Genomic DNA, 18776 nt, shown 5'->3' on the forward strand with positions numbered 1-18776 from the left:
CCACCGGGCCCTGGACACAAACGATGCCCTTTCCCCTGAGAAACAAAACTCACCAGGCCAGGTTCCTGATGTCAGTTTGCAGGAGGCACTTGGCACTGTCAAACCAGACACAGTTGCCTGTGGGGGCACCTTGCATCTGGGAGATATCCTGAACCATGCGGAATTTCAGCAGGCAGCCGGCCACTCCGGGCCACCGGGTCCTGGACAGGAACGATGCCCTTTCCCCTGAGAAACAAAAGTCACCAGGCCAGGTTCCTGATGTCAGTTTGCAGGAGGCACTTGGCACTGTCAAACCAGACACAGTTGCCTGTGGGGGCACCTTGCATCTGGGAGATATCCTGAAGCATGCGGAATTTCAGCAGGCAGCCGGCCACTCCGGGCCACCGGGCCCTGGACACAAACGATGCCCTTTCCCCTGAGAAACAAAACTCACCAGGCCAGGTTCCTGATGTCAGTTTGGAGGAGGCACTTGGCACTGTCAAACCAGACACAGTTGCCTGTGGGGGCACCTTGCATCTGGGAGATATCCTGAAGAATGCGGAATTTCAGCAGGCAGCCGGCCACTCCGGGCCACCGGGCCCTGGACATGAACGATGCCCTTTCCCCTGAGAAACAAAACTCACCAGGCCAGGTTCCTGATGTCAGTTTGCAGGAGGCACTTGGCACTGTCAAACCAGACACAGTTGCCTGTGGGTGCACCTTGCATCTGGGAGATATCCTGAAGCATGCGGAATTTCAGCAGGCAGCCGGCCACTCCGGGCCACCGGGCCCAAGACAGGAACGATGCCCTTTCCCCTGAGAAACAAAACTCACCTGGCCAGGTTCCTGATGTCAGTTTGCAGGAGGCACTTGGCACTGTCAAACCAGACACAGTTGCCTGTGGGGGCACCTTGCATCTGGGAGATATCCTGAACCATGCGGAATTTCAGCAGGCAGCCGGCCACTCCGGGCCACCGGGCCCTGGACACAAACGATGCCCTTTCCGCTGAGAAACAAAACTCACCAGGCCAGGTTCCTGATGTCAGTTTGCAGGAGGCACTTGGCACTGTCAAACCAGACACAGTTGCCTGTGGGGGCACCTTGCATCTGGGAGATATCCTGAACCATGCGGAATTTCAGCAGGCAGCCGGCCACTCCGGGCCACCGGGCCCTGGACACAAACGATGCCCTTTCCCCTGAGAAACAAAACTCACCAGGCCAGGTTCCTGATGTCAGTTTGCAGGAGGCACTTGGCACTGTCAAACCAGACACAGTTGCCTGTGGGGGCACCTTGCATCTGGGAGATATCCTGAAGCATGCGGAATTTCAGCAGGCAGCCGGCCACTCCGGGCCACCGGGCCCTGGACACAAACGATGCCCTTTCCCCTGAGAAACAAAACTCACCAGGCCAGGTTCCTGATGTCAGTTTGCAGGAGGCACTTGGCACTGTCAAACCAGACACAGTTGCCTGTGGGGGCACCTTGCATCTGGGAGATATCCTGAAGCATGCGGAATTCCAGCAGGCAGCCGGCCACTCCGGGCCACCGGGCCCTGGACACGAACGATGGCCTTTCCCCTGAGAAACAAAAGTCACCAGGCCAGGTTCCTGATGTCAGTTTGCAGGAGGCACTTGGCACTGTCAAACCAGACACAGTTGCCTGTGGGGGCACCTTGCATCTGGGAGATATCCTGAAGCATGCGGAATTTCAGCAGGCAGCCGGCCACTCCGGGCCACCGGGCGTGGACAAGAACGATGCCATTTCCCCTGAGAAACAAAACTCACCAGGCCAGGTTCCTGATGTCAGTTTGCAGGAGGCACTTGGCACTGTCAAACCAGACACAGTTGCCTGTGGGGGCACCTTGCATCTGGGAGATATCCTGAAGCATGCGGAATTTCAGCAGGCAGCCGGCCACTCCGGGCCACCGGGCCCTGGACACGAACGATGCCCTTTCCCCTGAGAAACAAAAGTCACCAGGCCAGGTTCCTGATGACAGTTTGCAGGAGGCACTTGGCACTGTCAAACCAGACACAGTTGCCTGTGGGTGCACCTTGCATCTGGGAGATATCCTGAAGCATGCGGAATTTCAGCAGGCAGCCGGCCACTCCGGGCCACCGGGCCCTGGACACGAACGATGCCCTTTCCCCTGAGAAACAAAACTCACCAGGCCAGGTTCCTGATCTCAGTTTGCAGGAGGCACTTGGCACTGTCAAACCAGACACAGTTGCCTGTGGGGGCACCTTGCATCTGGGAGATATCCTGAAGAATGCGGAATTTCAGCAGGCAGCCGGCCACTCCGGGCCACCGGGCCCTGGACACGAACGATGCCCTTTCCCCTGAGAAACAAAACTCACCAGGCCAGGTTCCTGATGTCAGTTTGCAGGAGGCACTTGGCACTGTCAAACCAGACACAGTTGCCTGTGGGGGCACCTTGCATCTGGGAGATATCCTGAAGCATGCGGAATTCCAGCAGGCAGCCGGCCACTCCGGGCCACCGGGCCCTGGACACAAACGATGCCCTTTCCCCTGAGAAACAAAACTCACCAGGCCAGGTTCCTGATGACAGTTTGCAGGAGGCACTTGGCACTGTCAAACCAGACACAGTTGCCTGTGGGGGCACCTTGCATCTGGGAGATATCCTGAAGCATGCGGAATTTCAGCAGGCAGCCGGCCACTCCGGGCCACCGGGTCCTGGACAGGAACGATGCCCTTTCCCCTGAGAAACAAAACTCACCAGGCCAGGTTCCTGATGTCAGTTTGCAGGAGGCACTTGGCACTGTCAAACCAGACACAGTTGCCTGTGGGGGCACCTTGCATCTGGGAGATATCCTGAAGAATGCGGAATTTCAGCAGGCAGCCGGCCACTCCGGGCCACCGGGCCCTGGACATGAACGATGCCCTTTCCCCTGAGAAACAAAAGTCACCAGGCCAGGTTCCTGATGTCAGTTTGCAGGAGGCACTTGGCACTGTCAAACCAGACACAGTTGCCTGTGGGGGCACCTTGCATCTGGGAGATATCCTGAAGCATGCGGAATTTCAGCAGGCAGCCGGCCACTCCGGGCCACCGGGCCCAAGACAGGAACGATGCCCTTTCCCCGGAGAAACAAAACTCACCAGGCCAGGTTCCTGATGTCAGTTTGCAGGAGGCACTTGGCACTGTCAAACCAGACACAGTTGCCTGTGGGGGCACCTTGCATCTGGGAGATATCCTGAACCATGCGGAATTTCAGCAGGCAGCCGGCCACTCCGGGCCACCGGGCCCTGGACACGAACGATGCCCTTTCCCCTGAGAAACAAAAGTCACCAGGCCAGGTTCCTGATGTCAGTTTGCAGGAGGCACTTGGCATTGTCAAACCAGACACAGTTGCCTGTGGGGGCACCTTGCATCTGGGAGATATCCTGAAGCATGCGGAATTTCAGCAGGCAGCCGGCCACTCCGGGCCACCGGGCCCTGGACACAAACGATGCCCTTTCCCCTGAGAAACAAAACTCACCAGGCCAGGTTCCTGATGTCAGTTTGCAGGAGGCACTTGGCACTGTCAAACCAGACACAGTTGCCTGTGGGGGCACCTTGCATCTGGGAGATATCCTGAAGCATGCGGAATTTCAGCAGGCAGCCGGCCACTCCGGGCCACCGGGCCCTGGACAAGAACGATGCCATTTCCCCTGAGAAACAAAACTCACCAGGCCAGGTTCCTGATGTCAGTTTGCAGGAGGCACTTGGCACTGTCAAACCAGACACAGTTGCCTGTGGGGGCACCTTGCATCTGGGAGATATCCTGAACCATGCGGAATTTCAGCAGGCAGCCGGCCACTCCGGGCCACCGGGCCCAAGACAGGAACGATGCCCTTTCCCCTGAGAAACAAAACTCACCAGGCCAGGTTCCTGATGTCAGTTTGCAGGAGGCACTTGGCACTGTCAAACCAGACACAGTTGCCTGTGGGGGCACCTTGCATCTGGGAGATATCCTGAAGCATGCGGAATTCCAGCAGGCAGCCGGCCACTCCGGGCCACCGGGCCCTGGACACGAACGATGCCCTTTCCCCTGAGAAACAAAACTCACCAGGCCAGGTTCCTGATCTCAGTTTGCAGGAGGCACTTGGCACTCTCAAACCAGACACAGTTGCCTGTGGGGGCACCTTGCATCTGGGAGATATCCTGAACCATGCGGAATTTCAGCAGGCAGCCGGCCACTCCGGGCCACCGGGCCGTGGACACGAACGATGCCCTTTCCCCTGAGAAACAAAAGTCACCAGGCCAGGTTCCTGAGTCAGTTTGCAGGAGGCACTTGGCACTGTCAAACCAGACACAGTTGCCTGTGGGTGCACCTTGCATCTGGGAGATATCCTGAAGCATGCGGAATTTCAGCAGGCAGCCGGCCACTCCGGGCCACCGGGCCCTGGACACAAACGATGCCCTTTCCCCTGAGAAACAAAACTCACCAGGCCAGGTTCCTGATGACAGTTTGCAGGAGGCACTTGGCACTGCCAAACCAGACACAGTTGCCTGTGGGTGCACCTTGCATCTGGGAGATATCCTGAAGCATGCGGAATTTCAGCAGGCAGCCGGCCACTCCGGGCCACCGGGCCCTGGACACGAACGATGCCCTTTCCCCTGAGAAACAAAACTCACCAGGCCAGGTTCCTGATGTCAGTTTGCAGGAGGCACTTGGCACTGTCAAACCAGACACAGTTGCCTGTGGGGGCACCTTGCATCTGGGAGATATCCTGAAGCATGCGGAATTCCAGCAGGCAGCCGGCCACTCCGGGCCACCGGGCCCTGGACAAAAACGATGCCCTTTCCCCTGAGAAACAAAACTCACCAGGCCAGGTTCCTGATGTCAGTTTGCAGGAGGCACTTGGCACTGTCAAACCAGACACAGTTGCCTGTGGGGGCACCTTGCAACTGGGAGATATCCTGAAGCATGCGAAATTTCAGCAGGCAGCCGGCCACTCCGGGCCACCGGGTCCTGGACAGGAACGATGCCCTTTCCCCTGAGAAACAAAACTCACCAGGCCAGGTTCCTGATCTCAGTTTGCAGGAGGCACTTGGCACTGTCAAACCAGACACAGTTGCCTGTGGGGGCACCTTGCATCTGGGAGATATCCTGAAGAATGCGGAATTTCAGCAGGCAGCCGGCCACTCCGGGCCACCGGGCCCTGGAGAGGAACGATGCCCTTTCCCCTGAGAAACAAAACTCACCAGGCCAGGTTCCTGATGTCAGTTTGCAGGAGGCACTTGGCACTCTCAAACCAGACACAGTTGCCTGTGGGGGCACCTTGCATCTGGGAGATATCCTGAACCATGCGGAATTTCAGCAGGCAGCCGGCCACTCCGGGCCACCGGGCCCTGGACACGAACGATGCCCTTTCCCCTGAGAAACAAAACTCACCAGGCCAGGTTCCTGATGTCAGTTTGCAGGAGGCACTTGGCACTCTCAAACCAGACACAGTTGTCTGTGGGGGCACCTTGCATCTGGGAGATATCCTGAAGCATGCGGAATTTCAGCAGGCAGCCGGCCACTCCGGGCCACCGGGCCCTGGACATGAACGATGCCCTTTCCCCTGAGAAACAAAAGTCACCAGGCCAGGTTCCTGATGTCAGTTTGCAGGAGGCACTTGGCACTGTCAAACCAGACACAGTTGCCTGTGGGGGCACCTTGCATCTGGGAGATATCCTGAAGCATGCGGAATTTCAGCAGGCAGCCGGCCACTCCGGGCCACCGGGCCCTGGACAAGAACGATGCCATTTCCCCTGAGAAACAAAACTCACCAGGCCAGGTTCCTGATGTCAGTTTGCAGGAGGCACTTGGCACTGTCAAACCAGACACAGTTGCCTGTGGGGGCACCTTGCATCTGGGAGATATCCTGAACCATGCGGAATTTCAGCAGGCAGCCGGCCACTCCGGGCCACCGGGCCCTGGACACGAACGATGCCCTTTCCCCTGAGAAACAAAAGTCACCAGGCCAGGTTCCTGAGTCAGTTTGCAGGAGGCACTTGGCACTGTCAAACCAGACACAGTTGCCTGTGGGTGCACCTTGCATCTGGGAGATATCCTGAAGCATGCGGAATTTCAGCAGGCAGCCGGCCACTCCGGGCCACCGGGCCCTGGACACGAACGATGCCCTTTCCCCTGAGAAACAAAACTCACCAGGCCAGGTTCCTGATGACAGTTTGCAGGAGGCACTTGGCACTGTCAAACCAGACACAGTTGCCTGTGGGGGCACCTTGCATCTGGGAGATATCCTGAACCATGCGGAATTTCAGCAGGCAGCCGGCCACTCCGGGCCACCGGACCATGGACACGAACCATGGCCTTTCCCCTGAGAAAAAAAAGTCACCAGGCCAGGTTCCTGATGTCAGTTTGCAGGAGGCACTTGGCACTGCCAAACCAGACACAGTTGCCTGTGGGTGCACCTTGCATCTGGGAGATATCCTGAAGCATGCGGAATTTCAGCAGGCAGCCGGCCACTCCGGGCCACCGGGCCCTGGACACGAACGATGCCCTTTCCCCTGAGAAACAAAACTCACCAGGCCAGGTTCCTGATGTCAGTTTGCAGGAGGCACTTGGCACTGTCAAACCAGACACAGTTGCCTGTGGGGGCACCTTGCATCTGGGAGATATCCTGAAGCATGCGGAATTTCAGCAGGCAGCTGGCCACTCCGGGCCACCGGGCCCAACACACGAATGATGCCCTTTCCGCTGAGAAACAAAACTCACCAGGCCAGGTTCCTGATCTCAGTTTGCAGGAGGCACTTGGCACTGTCAAACCAGACACAGTTGCCTGTGGGGGCACCTTGCATCTGGGAGATATCCTGAAGCATGCGGAATTTCAGCAGGCAGCCGGCCACTCCGGGCCACCGGGCCCTGGACATGAACGATGCCCTTTCCCCTGAGAAACAAAAGTCACCAGGCCAGGTTCCTGATCTCAGTTTGCAGGAGGCACTTGGCACTGTCAAACCAGACACAGTTGCCTGTGGGGGCACCTTGCATCTGGGAGATATCCTGAAGCATGCGGAATTTCAGCAGGCAGCCAGCCACTCCGGGCCACCGGGCCCTGGACACGAACGATGCCCTTTCCCCTGAGAAAAAAAACTCACCAGGCCAGGTTCCTGATGACAGTTTGCAGGAGGCACTTGGCACTGTCAAACCAGACACAGTTGCCTGTGGGTGCACCTTGCATCTGGGAGATATCCTGAACCATGCGGAATTTCAGCAGGCAGCCGGCCACTCCGGGCCACCGGACCATGGACACGAACCATGGCCTTTCCCCTGAGAAAAAAAAGTCACCAGGCCAGGTTCCTGATGTCAGTTTGCAGGAGGCACTTGGCACTGCCAAACCAGACACAGTTGCCTGTGGGTGCACCTTGCATCTGGGAGATATCCTGAAGCATGCGGAATTTCAGCAGGCAGCCGGCCACTCCGGGCCACCGGGCCCTGGACACGAATGATGCCCTTTCCCCTGAGAAACAAAACTCACCAGGCCAGGTTCCTGATGTCAGTTTGCAGGAGGCACTTGGCACTGTCAAACCAGACACAGTTGCCTGTGGGGGCACCTTGCATCTGGGAGATATCCTGAAGCATGCGGAATTCCAGCAGGCAGCCGGCCACTCCGGGCCACCGGGCCCTGGACACAAACGATGCCCTTTCCCCTGAGAAACAAAACTCACCAGGCCAGGTTCCTGATGTCAGTTTGCAGGAGGCACTTGGCACTGTCAAACCAGACACAGTTGCCTGTGGGGGCACCTTGCATCTGGGAGATATCCTGAAGCATGCGGAATTTCAGCAGGCAGCCGGCCACTCCGGGCCACCGGGTCCTGGACAGGAACGATGCCCTTTCCCCTGAGAAACAAAAGTCACCAGGCCAGGTTCCTGATGTCAGTTTGCAGGAGGCACTTGGCACTGTCAAACCAGACACAGTTGCCTGTGGGGGCACCTTGCATCTGGGAGATATCCTGAAGCATGCGGAATTTCAGCAGGCAGCCGGCCACTCCGGGCCACCGGGCCCTGGACACGAACGATGCCCTTTCCCCTGAGAAACAAAACTCATCAGGCCAGGTTCCTGATGACAGTTTGCAGGAGGCACTTGGCACTGTCAAACCAGACACAGTTGCCTGTGGGGGCACCTTGCATCTGGGAGATATCCTGAAGAATGCGGAATTTCAGCAGGCAGCCGGCCACTCCGGGCCACCGGGCCCTGGACACAAACGATGCCCTTTCCCCTGAGAAACAAAAGTCACCAGGCCAGGATCCTGATGTCAGTTTGCAGGAGGCACTTGGCACTGTCAAACCAGACACAGTTGCCTGTGGGGGCACCTTGCATCTGGGAGATATCCTGAAGCATGCGGAATTTCAGCAGGCAGCCGGCCACTCCGGGCCACCGGGCCCTGGACAAGAACGATGCCATTTCCCCTGAGAAACAAAACTCACCAGGCCAGGTTCCTGATGTCAGTTTGCAGGAGGCACTTGGCACTGTCAAACCAGACACAGTTGCCTGTGGGGGCACCTTGCATCTGGGAGATATCCTGAAGCATGCGAAATTTCAGCAGGCAGCCGGCCACTCCGGGGCACCGGGTCCTGGACAGGAACGATGCCCTTTCCCCTGAGAAACAAAAGTCACCAGGCCAGGTTCCTGATGTCAGTTTGCAGGAGGCACTTGGCACTCTCAAACCAGACACAGTTGCCTGTGGGGGCACCTTGCATCTGGGAGATATCCTGAAGCATGCGAAATTTCAGCAGGCAGCCGGCCACTCCGGGCCACCGGGCGTGGACAAGAACGATGCCATTTCCCCTGAGAAACAAAACTCACCAGGCCAGGTTCCTGATGTCAGTTTGCAGGAGGCACTTGGCACTGTCAAACCAGACACAGTTGCCTGTGGGGGCACCTTGCATCTGGGAGATATCCTGAAGAATGCGGAATTTCAGCAGGCAGCCGGCCACTCCGGGCCACCGGGCCCTGGACACGAACGATGCCCTTTCCCCTGAGAAACAAAAGTCACCAGGCCAGGTTCCTGATGTCAGTTTGCAGGAGGCACTTGGCACTCTCAAACCAGACACAGTTGCCTGTGGGGGCACCTTGCATCTGGGAGATATCCTGAAGCATGCGGAATTTCAGCAGGCAGCCGGCCACTCCGGGCCACCGGGCCCTGGACACGAACGATGCCCTTTCCCCTGAGAAACAAAAGTCACCAGGCCAGGTTCCTGATCTCAGTTTGCAGGAGGCACTTGGCACTGTCAAACCAGACACAGTTGCCTGTGGGGGCACCTTGCATCTGGGAGATATCCTGAAGCATGCGGAATTTCAGCAGGCAGCCGGCCACTCCGGGCCACCGGGCCCTGGACACGAACGATGCCCTTTCCCCTGAGAAACAAAACTCACCAGGCCAGGTTCCTGATGTCAGTTTGCAGGAGGCACTTGGCACTGTCAAACCAGACACAGTTGCCTGTGGGGGCACCTTGCATCTGGGAGATATCCTGAAGCATGCGGAATTCCAGCAGGCAGCCGGCCACTCCGGGCCACCGGGCCCTGGACACAAACGATGCCCTTTCCCCTGAGAAACAAAAGTCACCAGGCCAGGTTCCTGATGTCAGTTTGCAGGAGGCACTTGGCACTGTCAAACCAGACACAGTTGCCTGTGGGGGCACCTTGCATCTGGGAGATATCCTGAAGCATGCGAAATTTCAGCAGGCAGCCGGCCACTCCGGGCCACCGGGTCCTGGACAGGAACGATGCCCTTTCCCCTGAGAAACAAAACTCACCAGGCCAGGTTCCTGATCTCAGTTTGCAGGAGGCACTTGGCACTGTCAAACAAGACACCGTTGCCTGTGGGGGCACCTTGCATCTGGGAGATATCCTGAAGCATGCGGAATTTCAGCAGGCAGCTGGCCACTCCGGGCCACCGGGCCCAACACACGAATGATGCCCTTTCCGCTGAGAAACAAAACTCACCAGGCCAGGTTCCTGATCTCAGTTTGCAGGAGGCACTTGGCACTGTCAAACCAGACACAGTTGCCTGTGGGGGCACCTTGCATCTGGGAGATATCCTGAACCATGCGGAATTTCAGCAGGCAGCCGGCCACTCCGGGCCACCGGGCCCTGGACATGAACGATGCCCTTTCCCCTGAGAAACAAAAGTCACCAGGCCAGGTTCCTGATCTCAGTTTGCAGGAGGCACTTGGCACTGTCAAACCAGACACAGTTGCCTGTGGGGGCACCTTGCATCTGGGAGATATCCTGAAGCATGCGGAATTTCAGCAGGCAGCCGGCCACTCCGGGCCACCGGGCCCTGGACACGAACGATGCCCTTTCCCCTGAGAAAAAAAACTCACCAGGCCAGGTTCCTGATGACAGTTTGCAGGAGGCACTTGGCACTGTCAAACCAGACACAGTTGCCTGTGGGTGCACCTTGCATCTGGGAGATATCCTGAACCATGCGGAATTTCAGCAGGCAGCCGGCCACTCCGGGCCACCGGACCATGGACACGAACCATGGCCTTTCCCCTGAGAAAAAAAAGTCACCAGGCCAGGTTCCTGATGTCAGTTTGCAGGAGGCACTTGGCACTGCCAAACCAGACACAGTTGCCTGTGGGTGCACCTTGCATCTGGGAGATATCCTGAAGCATGCGGAATTTCAGCAGGCAGCCGGCCACTCCGGGCCACCGGGCCCTGGACACGAATGATGCCCTTTCCCCTGAGAAACAAAACTCACCAGGCCAGGTTCCTGATGTCAGTTTGCAGGAGGCACTTGGCACTGTCAAACCAGACACAGTTGCCTGTGGGGGCACCTTGCATCTGGGAGATATCCTGAAGCATGCGGAATTCCAGCAGGCAGCCGGCCACTCCGGGCCACCGGGCCCTGGACACAAACGATGCCCTTTCCCCTGAGAAACAAAACTCACCAGGCCAGGTTCCTGATGTCAGTTTGCAGGAGGCACTTGGCACTGTCAAACCAGACACAGTTGCCTGTGGGGGCACCTTGCATCTGGGAGATATCCTGAAGCATGCGGAATTTCAGCAGGCAGCCGGCCACTCCGGGCCACCGGGTCCTGGACAGGAACGATGCCCTTTCCCCTGAGAAACAAAAGTCACCAGGCCAGGTTCCTGATGTCAGTTTGCAGGAGGCACTTGGCACTGTCAAACCAGACACAGTTGCCTGTGGGGGCACCTTGCATCTGGGAGATATCCTGAAGCATGCGGAATTTCAGCAGGCAGCCGGCCACTCCGGGCCACCGGGCCCTGGACACGAACGATGCCCTTTCCCCTGAGAAACAAAACTCATCAGGCCAGGTTCCTGATGACAGTTTGCAGGAGGCACTTGGCACTGTCAAACCAGACACAGTTGCCTGTGGGGGCACCTTGCATCTGGGAGATATCCTGAAGAATGCGGAATTTCAGCAGGCAGCCGGCCACTCCGGGCCACCGGGCCCTGGACACAAACGATGCCCTTTCCCCTGAGAAACAAAAGTCACCAGGCCAGGATCCTGATGTCAGTTTGCAGGAGGCACTTGGCACTGTCAAACCAGACACAGTTGCCTGTGGGGGCACCTTGCATCTGGGAGATATCCTGAAGCATGCGGAATTTCAGCAGGCAGCCGGCCACTCCGGGCCACCGGGCCCTGGACAAGAACGATGCCCTTTCCCCTGAGAAACAAAACTCACCAGGCCAGGTTCCTGATGTCAGTTTGCAGGAGGCACTTGGCACTGTCAAACCAGACACAGTTGCCTGTGGGGGCACCTTGCATCTGGGAGATATCCTGAAGCATGCGAAATTTCAGCAGGCAGCCGGCCACTCCGGGGCACCGGGTCCTGGACAGGAACGATGCCCTTTCCCCTGAGAAACAAAAGTCACCAGGCCAGGTTCCTGATGTCAGTTTGCAGGAGGCACTTGGCACTCTCAAACCAGACACAGTTGCCTGTGGGGGCACCTTGCATCTGGGAGATATCCTGAAGCATGCGGAATTTCAGCAGGCAGCCGGCCACTCCGGGCCACCGGGCGTGGACAAGAACGATGCCATTTCCCCTGAGAAACAAAACTCACCAGGCCAGGTTCCTGATGTCAGTTTGCAGGAGGCACTTGGCACTGTCAAACCAGACACAGTTGCCTGTGGGGGCACCTTGCATCTGGGAGATATCCTGAAGCATGCGGAATTTCAGCAGGCAGCCGGCCACTCCGGGCCACCGGGCCCTGGACACGAACGATGCCCTTTCCCCTGAGAAACAAAACTCACCAGGCCAGGTTCCTGATGTCAGTTTGCAGGAGGCACTTGGCACTGTCAAACCAGACACAGTTGTCTCCGGGGGCAGCTTGCATCTGGGAGATATCCTGAACCATGCGGAATTTCAGCAGGCAGCCGGCCACTCCGGGCCACCGGGTCCTGGACAGGAACGATGCCCTTTCCCCTGAGAAACAAAACTCACCAGGCCAGGTTCCTGATGTCAGTTTGCAGGAGGCACTTGGCACTGTCAAACCAGACACAGTTGTCTGTGGGGGCAGCTTGCATCTGGGAGATATCCTGAACCATGCGGAATTTCAGCAGGCAGCCGGCCACTCCGGGCCACCGGGCCCTGGACATGAACGATGCCCTTTCCCCTGAGAAACAAAAGTCACCAGGCCAGGTTCCTGATGTCAGTTTGCAGGAGGCACTTGGCACTGTCAAACCAGACACAGTTGCCTGTGGGGGCACCTTGCATCTGGGAGATATCCTGAAGCATGCGGAATTCCAGCAGGCAGCCGGCCACTCCGGGCCACCGGGCCCTGGACATGAACGATGCCCTTTCCCCTGAGAAACAAAACTCACCAGGCCAGGTTCCTGATGACAGTTTGCAGGAGGCACTTGGCACTGTCAAACCAGACACAGTTGCCTGTGGGGGCACCTTGCATCTGGGAGATATCCTGAAGCATGCGGAATTTCAGCAGGCAGCCGGCCACTCCGGGCCACCGGGTCCTGGACAGGAACGATGCCCTTTCCCCTGAGAAACAAAACTCACCAGGCCAGGTTCCTGATGTCAGTTTGCAGGAGGCACTTGGCACTGTCAAACCAGACACAGTTGTCTGTGGGGGCAGCTTGCATCTGGGAGATATCCTGAACCATGCGGAATTTCAGCAGGCAGCCGGCCACTCCGGGCCACCGGGCCCTGGACATGAACGATGCCCTTTCCCCTGAGAAACAAAAGTCACCAGGCCAGGTTCCTGATGTCAGTTTGCAGGAGGCACTTGGCACTGTCAAACCAGACACAGTTGCCTGTGGGGGCACCTTGCATCTGGGAGATATCCTGAAGCATGCGGAATTTCAGCAGGCAGCCGGCCACTCCGGGCCACCGGGCCCAAGACAGGAACGATGCCCTTTCCCCTGAGAAACAAAACTCACCAGGCCAGGTTCCTGATGTCAGTTTGCAGGAGGCACTTGGCACTGTCAAACCAGACACAGTTGCCTGTGGGGGCACCTTGCATCTGGGAGATATCCTGAAGCATGCGGAATTTCAGCAGGCAGCCGGCCACTCCGGGCCACCGGGCCCTGGACACAAACGATGCCCTTTCCCCTGAGAAACAAAACTCACCAGGCCAGGTTCCTGATGTCAGTTTGCAGGAGGCACTTGGCACTGTCAAACCAGACACAGTTGCCTGTGGGTGCACCTTGCATCTGGGAGATATCCTGAAGCATGCGGAATTTCAGCAGGCAGCCGGCCACTCCGGGCCACCGGGCCCTGGACATGAACGATGCCCTTTCCCCTGAGAAACAAAACTCACCAGGCCAGGTTCCTGATGTCAGTTTGCAGGAGGCACTTGGCACTGTCAAACCAGACACAGTTGCCTGAGGGGGCACCTTGCATCTGGGAGATATCCTGAAGCATGCGGAATTTCAGCAGGCAGCCGGCCACTCCGGGCCACCGGGCCCTGGACAAGAACGATGCCATTTCCCCTGAGAAACAAAACTCACCAGGCCAGGTTCCTGATGTCAGTTTGCAGGAGGCACTTGGCACTGTCAAACCAGACACAGTTGCCTGTGGGGGCACCTTGCATCTGGGAGATATCCTGAAGCATACGGAATTTCAGCAGGCAGCCGGCCACTCCGGGCCACCGGGCCCAAGACAGGAACGATGCCCTTTCCCCTGAGAAACAAAACTCACCAGGCCAGGTTCCTGATGACAGTTTGCAGGAGGCACTTGGCACTGTCAAACCAGACACAGTTGCCTGTGGGGGCACCTTGCATCTGGGAGATATCCTGAACCATGCGGAATTTCAGCAGGCAGCCGGCCACTCCGGGCCACCGGACCATGGACACGAACCATGGCCTTTCCCCTGAGAAAAAAAAGTCACCAGGCCAGGTTCCTGATGTCAGTTTGCAGGAGGCACTTGGCACTGCCAAACCAGACACAGTTGCCTGTGGGTGCACCTTGCATCTGGGAGATATCCTGAAGCATGCGGAATTTCAGCAGGCAGCCGGCCACTCCGGGCCACCGGGCCCTGGACACGAACGATGCCCTTTCCCCTGAGAAACAAAACTCACCAGGCCAGGTTCCTGATGTCAGTTTGCAGGAGGCACTTGGCACTGTCAAACCAGACACAGTTGCCTGTGGGGGCACCTTGCATCTGGGAGATATCCTGAAGCATGCGGAATTCCAGCAGGCAGCCGGCCACTCCGGGCCACCGGGCCCTGGACACAAACGATGCCCTTTCCCCTGAGAAACAAAACTCACCAGGCCAGGTTCCTGATGTCAGTTTGCAGGAGGCACTTGGCACTGTCAAACCAGACACAGTTGCCTGTGGGGGCACCTTGCATCTGGGAGATATCCTGAAGCATGCGAAATTTCAGCAGGCAGCCGGCCACTCCGGGCCACCGGGTCCTGGACAGGAACGATGCCCTTTCCCCTGAGAAACAAAACTCACCAGGCCAGGTTCCTGATCTCAGTTTGCAGGAGGCACTTGGCACTGTCAAACCAGACACCGTTGCCTGTGGGGGCACCTTGCATCTGGGAGATATCCTGAAGCATGCGGAATTTCAGCAGGCAGCTGGCCACTCCGGGCCACCGGGCCCAACACACGAATGATGCCCTTTCCGCTGAGAAACAAAACTCACCAGGCCAGGTTCCTGATCTCAGTTTGCAGGAGGCACTTGGCACTGTCAAACCAGACACAGTTGCCTGTGGGGGCACCTTGCATCTGGGAGATATCCTGAACCATGCGGAATTTCAGCAGGCAGCCGGCCACTCCGGGCCACCGGGCCCTGGACATGAACGATGCCCTTTCCCCTGAGAAACAAAAGTCACCAGGCCAGGTTCCTGATCTCAGTTTGCAGGAGGCACTTGGCACTGTCAAACCAGACACAGTTGCCTGTGGGGGCACCTTGCATCTGGGAGATATCCTGAAGCATGCGGAATTTCAGCAGGCAGCCGGCCACTCCGGGCCACCGGGCCCTGGACACGAACGATGCCCTTTCCCCTGAGAAAAAAAACTCACCAGGCCAGGTTCCTGATGACAGTTTGCAGGAGGCACTTGGCACTGTCAAACCAGACACAGTTGCCTGTGGGTGCACCTTGCATCTGGGAGATATCCTGAACCATGCGGAATTTCAGCAGGCAGCCGGCCACTCCGGGCCACCGGACCATGGACACGAACCATGGCCTTTCCCCTGAGAAAAAAAAGTCACCAGGCCAGGTTCCTGATGTCAGTTTGCAGGAGGCACTTGGCACTGCCAAACCAGACACAGTTGCCTGTGGGTGCACCTTGCATCTGGGAGATATCCTGAAGCATGCGGAATTTCAGCAGGCAGCCGGCCACTCCGGGCCACCGGGCCCTGGACACGAATGATGCCCTTTCCCCTGAGAAACAAAACTCACCAGGCCAGGTTCCTGATGTCAGTTTGCAGGAGGCACTTGGCACTGTCAAACCAGACACAGTTGCCTGTGGGGGCACCTTGCATCTGGGAGATATCCTGAAGCATGCGGAATTCCAGCAGGCAGCCGGCCACTCCGGGCCACCGGGCCCTGGACACAAACGATGCCCTTTCCCCTGAGAAACAAAACTCACCAGGCCAGGTTCCTGATGTCAGTTTGCAGGAGGCACTTGGCACTGTCAAACCAGACACAGTTGCCTGTGGGGGCACCTTGCATCTGGGAGATATCCTGAAGCATGCGGAATTTCAGCAGGCAGCCGGCCACTCCGGGCCACCGGGTCCTGGACAGGAACGATGCCCTTTCCCCTGAGAAACAAAAGTCACCAGGCCAGGTTCCTGATGTCAGTTTGCAGGAGGCACTTGGCACTGTCAAACCAGACACAGTTGCCTGTGGGGGCACCTTGCATCTGGGAGATATCCTGAAGCATGCGGAATTTCAGCAGGCAGCCGGCCACTCCGGGCCACCGGGCCCTGGACACGAACGATGCCCTTTCCCCTGAGAAACAAAACTCATCAGGCCAGGTTCCTGATGACAGTTTGCAGGAGGCACTTGGCACTGTCAAACCAGACACAGTTGCCTGTGGGGGCACCTTGCATCTGGGAGATATCCTGAAGAATGCGGAATTTCAGCAGGCAGCCGGCCACTCCGGGCCACCGGGCCCTGGACACAAACGATGCCCTTTCCCCTGAGAAACAAAAGTCACCAGGCCAGGATCCTGATGTCAGTTTGCAGGAGGCACTTGGCACTGTCAAACCAGACACAGTTGCCTGTGGGGGCACCTTGCATCTGGGAGATATCCTGAAGCATGCGGAATTTCAGCAGGCAGCCGGCCACTCCGGGCCACCGGGCCCTGGACAAGAACGATGCCATTTCCCCTGAGAAACAAAACTCACCAGGCCAGGTTCCTGATGTCAGTTTGCAGGAGGCACTTGGCACTGTCAAACCAGACACAGTTGCCTGTGGGGGCACCTTGCATCTGGGAGATATCCTGAAGCATGCGAAATTTCAGCAGGCAGCCGGCCACTCCGGGGCACCGGGTCCTGGACAGGAACGATGCCCTTTCCCCTGAGAAACAAAAGTCACCAGGCCAGGTTCCTGATGTCAGTTTGCAGGAGGCACTTGGCACTGTCAAACCAGACACAGTTGCCTGTGGGGGCACCTTGCATCTGGGAGATATCCTGAAGCATGCGGAATTTCAGCAGGCAGCCGGCCACTCCGGGCCACCGGGCGTGGACAAGAACGATGCCATTTCCCCTGAGAAACAAAACTCACCAGGCCAGGTTCCTGATGTCAGTTTGCAGGAGGCACTTGGCACTGTCAAACCAGACACAGTTGCCTGTGGGGGCACCTTGCATCTGGGAGATATCCTGAAGCATGCGGAATTTCAGCAGGCAGCCGGCCACTCCGGGCCACCGGGCCCTGGACACGAACGATGCCCTTTCCCCTGAGAAACAAAAGTCACCAGGCCAGGTTCCTGATGTCAGTTTGCAGGAGGCACTTGGCACTGTCAAACCAGACACAGTTGTCTCCGGGGGCAGCTTGCATCTGGGAGATATCCTGAACCATGCGGAATTTCAGCAGGCAGCCGGCCACTCCGGGCCACCGGGTCCTGGACAGGAACGATGCCCTTTCCCCTGAGAAACAAAACTCACCAGGCCAGGTTCCTGATGTCAGTTTGCAGGAGGCACTTGGCACTGTCAAACCAGACACAGTTGTCTGTGGGGGCAGCTTGCATCTGGGAGATATCCTGAACCATGCGGAATTTCAGCAGGCAGCCGGCCACTCCGGGCCACCGGGCCCTGGACATGAACGATGCCCTTTCCCCTGAGAAACAAAAGTCACCAGGCCAGGTTCCTGATGTCAGTTTGCAGGAGGCACTTGGCACTGTCAAACCAGACACAGTTGCCTGTGGGGGCACCTTGCATCTGGGAGATATCCTGAAGCATGCGGAATTCCAGCAGGCAGCCGGCCACTCCGGGCCACCGGGCCCTGGACATGAACGATGCCCTTTCCCCTGAGAAACAAAACTCACCAGGCCAGGTTCCTGATGACAGTTTGCAGGAGGCACTTGGCACTGTCAAACCAGACACAGTTGCCTGTGGGGGCACCTTGCATCTGGGAGATATCCTGAAGCATGCGGAATTTCAGCAGGCAGCCGGCCACTCCGGGCCACCGGGTCCTGGACAGGAACGATGCCCTTTCCCCTGAGAAACAAAACTCACCAGGCCAGGTTCCTGATGTCAGTTTGCAGGAGGCACTTGGCACTGTCAAACCAGACACAGTTGTCTGTGGGGGCAGCTTGCATCTGGGAGATATCCTGAACCATGCGGAATTTCAGCAGGCAGCCGGCCACTCCGGGCCACCGGGCCCTGGACATGAACGATGCCCTTTCCCCTGAGAAACAAAAGTCACCAGGCCAGGTTCCTGATGTCAGTTTGCAGGAGGCACTTGGCACTGTCAAACCAGACACAGTTGCCTGTGGGGGCACCTTGCATCTGGGAGATATCCTGAAGCATGCGGAATTTCAGCAGGCAGCCGGCCACTCCGGGCCACCGGGCCCAAGACAGGAACGATGCCCTTTCCCCTGAGAAACAAAACTCACCAGGCCAGGTTCCTGATGTCAGTTTGCAGGAGGCACTTGGCACTGTCAAACCAGACACAGTTGCCTGTGGGGGCACCTTGCATCTGGGAGATATCCTGAAGCATGCGGAATTTCAGCAGGCAGCCGGCCACTCCGGGCCACCGGGCCCTGGACACAAACGATGCCCTTTCCCCTGAGAAACAAAACTCACCAGGCCAGGTTCCTGATCTCAGTTTGCAGGAGGCACTTGGCACTGTCAAACCAGACACAGTTGCCTGTGGGGGCACCTTGCATCTGGGAGATATCCTGAAGCATGCGGA

This window comes from Passer domesticus, chromosome 26 (genome assembly GCF_036417665.1).
Source record: "Passer domesticus isolate bPasDom1 chromosome 26, bPasDom1.hap1, whole genome shotgun sequence".
NCBI classification, from domain to species: Eukaryota; Metazoa; Chordata; class Aves; order Passeriformes; family Passeridae; genus Passer; species Passer domesticus.